The sequence below is a fragment of the Humulus lupulus genome, chromosome 4, assembly GCF_963169125.1.
Source record: "Humulus lupulus chromosome 4, drHumLupu1.1, whole genome shotgun sequence".
Lineage (NCBI taxonomy): Eukaryota > Viridiplantae > Streptophyta > Magnoliopsida > Rosales > Cannabaceae > Humulus > Humulus lupulus.
The window spans coordinates 136,235,923-136,240,198 of record NC_084796.1 but is presented as its reverse complement, the minus strand read 5'-3'; positions in this window follow the sequence as shown (position 1 = coordinate 136,240,198).

The following is a 4,276-nucleotide window of genomic DNA, read 5'->3' as shown; positions in this document are numbered from 1 at the left end:
GGCTAGGTTGTTGGCAACCAGATCAGTAGTTAAAAAGTGCTCCTGGAAGTACTTTCCTACTTTGGACTTGTAGGTAGTCTCACTCAGGAAGATGCGAGTTGATTCCTGGTGATAGAGATGAAAAAACCCCGTGTTGTCTTGGTTGGGGTTGGATTTAAGATCGAACAGGTAGTTGATCTCATGAGGTGTAGGGACATGCCACTTTTATTGCAATATAGGATATAGAGTGCAGAAAGCATTCTATACCCGTTTGGGGTTATTTGGAAAGGAGCGACCTCGAAATAATTGGCCACTCTCTGGAAAAAAGGATGAAGAGGAAAAATTTATCTTGCCTCAATATGGTATCTCGACCAGGCGCTGAAGGAGCCGCTAGGCAGGTTTGCCCGCTGGTTGTTGGTAGGTTTGAATAAAATTACCCCAGGAAGTTCGTACTTCCTGAGGTAATTGTTTAACATCCTATCAGTGATTTGGTTAGGAGGCGTAATGTACCATTCGATGTCTGGTTGAAGGACGTCCCGGGGTTGGGCCTGTGTTTGGATTTCGAGATCAGTGGTTTCGGCTCTACCACTGGTCGAAGGAATTTCAGCCTGAGGAGCAGGCTGATTTACAGAAGGTTTGGTTGGTTCTTTTTCTGGGCAGTGGATTTTACTCTATCCATGTTTGATGGACTAGTCGAAGGTCTGTTAGATGGGGTGCGAGAAAAAGGAATCTCCGATATGAGTAAAGACGATTGTTCTTCATCCACGAGCAGCTGGGCAAGCAGGTCATCGTCGATTGGCCTCTCACCTCCCCACGGATCTTGCATGAAAATCTGCGAGCAGAGAAGGAGAGATGAAAATCTACTGCCCAAAAGACTAAAAGGTGTTAAGAGTTGGAATAACGTTACTCGTGTATAAAAGTTAAGCGTTTATACGACCAGCAGCATTCTAACAGAAACACTAAATCTTATGCGAGCAGTTTGGAAAACGGATCAAAAAGCATAAGTGAAAAGTTTTTCAGGAAAAACTTTTTCGACTATGAAGGGGCGGGAAAAACCCAGTTTTTCTACAGGCTTAAAAATTGGATTTCTACTTCGATTTTACGCCCTAAGTTAATTATCCAGACTACCAAACTGATTCCTAACCCAAACAAAGTGTCTTTTTCGTACCATATTGAATACCGAACAATATACCCATTTACCCCGAAGCAATTTTTTCAAGAGCTCAAAGTCTGAAACAAACTAGAAACTAAACATAGCATGGCATCTCAGAGACGAAGAAATTTAAGAAGCTTACTCGGATGAAAATGGATGCAGATTCCCAAGACGAAGATGGCTAGGCAGAAACTCCGTGAATCGTTGGAACCGTTTGGGTCTTCTGGGTTCTGAGTGTAGAGTTCTTCAGAGTTCTTGAGGAAGATAAGATTGGTAAAAAGTGAAAAGTAAAAAGAATGGGTTATTTATATTGATCGTGGCACTATAAAAGAGGTAATGATGGGAGTGAATTTTCAAGGAATGGGGAAACGCAATAGCCGTCAGACAGATTTTGGAGAAACTGAAAGGACATGATTAGTTGCTTTTTTCGAGAAGTCAGTCTCTTAAGTTTACTTTATGCTGGTCGCAGTAAAATAAACTTGGGGGCAAATGTTTACCCAAAAATAGTTCCTGATGATGTGGCAATGATTTCTTGCACGTGGAAGTATTGAGTGAGGGGATCATGTTCGGTCATCGACCAATTGTTAGTTTGTCAAGTCTCGCAGTTAAGTGCAACCAGTCTGATCGCATGCTTCCATTTACTTCCGTTGTGATACGCAATCTTGTAATAATTATATTCATTATATTTCCTTTTATTACCTTGATATGCTGATCTTAATTGTAATTAAGGCCCATTGGCCCATGTTACCCCCTTGGGCCTATAAATAAGAATGAGAGGGCTCAAGGAAGGGACTTTTGAAGTTTTAACTTGAGTATTCATAGAGGAGAGTATAGTGTGATTATCCATGGAAAGTTGTAATACTCCCAAGAATTGTGAAACTCAAGAACCCTAGTTCTTTGATCACAATTTAGGGATTTAATATCAATAAGAACACTAAGTGGACATAGGTCATTACCATCTAGTTGGGGCTGAACCACTATAAATTGCTTGTGTCACTTTCTTTCCATTTGATTCTCTTCTTGATTTTCTTTTTGTTCTTTGTCGTTTATTTGATTCTGTGTCGTTGACCAAATCAAGGGTCAATAACTTTTAAATCACAAAATTCATAATTTGGCTAGCAATAACTCATGGAATAATTTCAAAACAAATATAATATTATTTAAAATAATATTCTTAACTTGGGGAAAAAAATCCCAACCCGAGTCGTTTAAAGGTATCTGAAAATGCAGTACGTTACATTAAACATGTAATCCCTAAGTTACACAAATCATACAGGTACTCTCGTCCAATATAAATTTATAATTATTTGACTATGGCATATTTATCATTTACTTCTCAGATCTCAGGTTAAAATCATATAAATCATGCAATTAGTGGCCGATTAATTACAAGCATTAAACATAAGACAAATAATTCACAATATTGATAGGAAATTCATAAAAAACTTCATTGGAAAATCATAAGGTTTCAAGAGAATACATTAACACCCTAAATAAGAATTAGTTCATGTTAATCATAGTATAATCCATTAAACCAAATATCAACATCACTACACAAGAAAGTAAAAGTAAACAATCAAATAGAATGATAGACTACTTGATCTCCAAGCCTCATAGTAAAATCCATTAAACCAAATATCAACATCACTACATGAAAAAGTAAAAGTAAACAATGAAATAGAATGATAGACTAGTTGTTCTCCAAGCCTTTGCCTCCTCAGTGTGTTCTTTGAGTCTCCTCCTTAGGGTATTTTTGTTAAGAAATTGTCATATGTGCTTAAATAGTAATATGTGCTTTTAACGTGAAATTCAACTTTAGCCCCTGCTTGAAATGCCATAAACTGCATGTTGATCGCTCAGGCGTCGCAACCCTATAATGGAGCGCCATGGTTCATGATGGTAGTGCCGCGGCCCCAGATTAAATAGTAATATGTGCTTTTAACGTGAAATTCAACTTTTGCCCCTGCTTGAAATGCCCTAAACTGCATGTTGATCACTCAGGCATCGTGATCCTATAATGGAGCGTCGCGGATCATGATGGTAGTACCGCGGCCCAAGATTTCTCAAAATTCGGCCTCTCTGTTTAATCGCAGCACCATGGCTCTATCTATGTGAGAGTGCTGCGACTCAAATGTCTTTTTTTCACCAAATAACATCTTTTTGAAGTCAAACACGGTCATTTATCAATTGGTTCCCATAAATCCTGAAATATTATTAAACACAAGCCACAAAACGTCATACTGCACAAACGTAAATAAATAAATTCAAAATTCCATAAAATAACCCTTTAAAATACTATAAAAACTACTCTATCAATATGCACTTCAAAAACAAGTATATATTTTGAATTAAGTTGCGTTCAAGTCTATGAAAAAACACCTTTAGTGTTGTGAAATAGCACTAAAGATAGTTTACGCCATGTTCGCATATGAGGGTGTACCACTCACGTTTTTTAAAACAAAGACTGAGAAGTTGGACTAAAGGACTGGAGTTTTAATATTTGTTGGCTATGCTTCCTAAAAGGAATGTTGCTTTTATAGTCTTAGTAAGGAAAGGGTATTTGCAACCTTTCTCAAATATGCCTAAAAGACCTACTTTAAAACTCAAAGTAAAGTTGTACTAGATGAAATTTGATCTAAGAAGATTAGTTAATTTGTATCACCATGTGATGTACGAAATCCAGAAACCACTCATTCTAGTTAGGATACCCAAGTGTCTTGTCATAGTGGGAGGATTGTAAGACAATCTGTACACTATGAACACGAGACATGAATTTTAGTGTTAGACACAAACTAGGACAATCCATTTATTTTGAGAAGGTAATTGATGATTCTGACAAGATGCCATGAACCAAGAAATGGAATCAATGTATTCCAGTTCTATTTGGAAAGTTGTAAGATCACCTTGAATAAGTCTGGCCTATTAGATGAAAATGGATCTTCAAGAAGAAAAGAAGATGTATATGTGAAAGTATAGGCCTTTTGAGATAGACTTGTGTTCTTTCTCGAGTCTATACACATTCTTTTATCTATTGCCACTAGTATTGGACTATGAGATTTGGCAAATGAATGGCAATATAGCATTTATAAATGACTATTGTGACAAGACCATGTATATGGACAACCAGAAGGTTCAAGGAAGAAT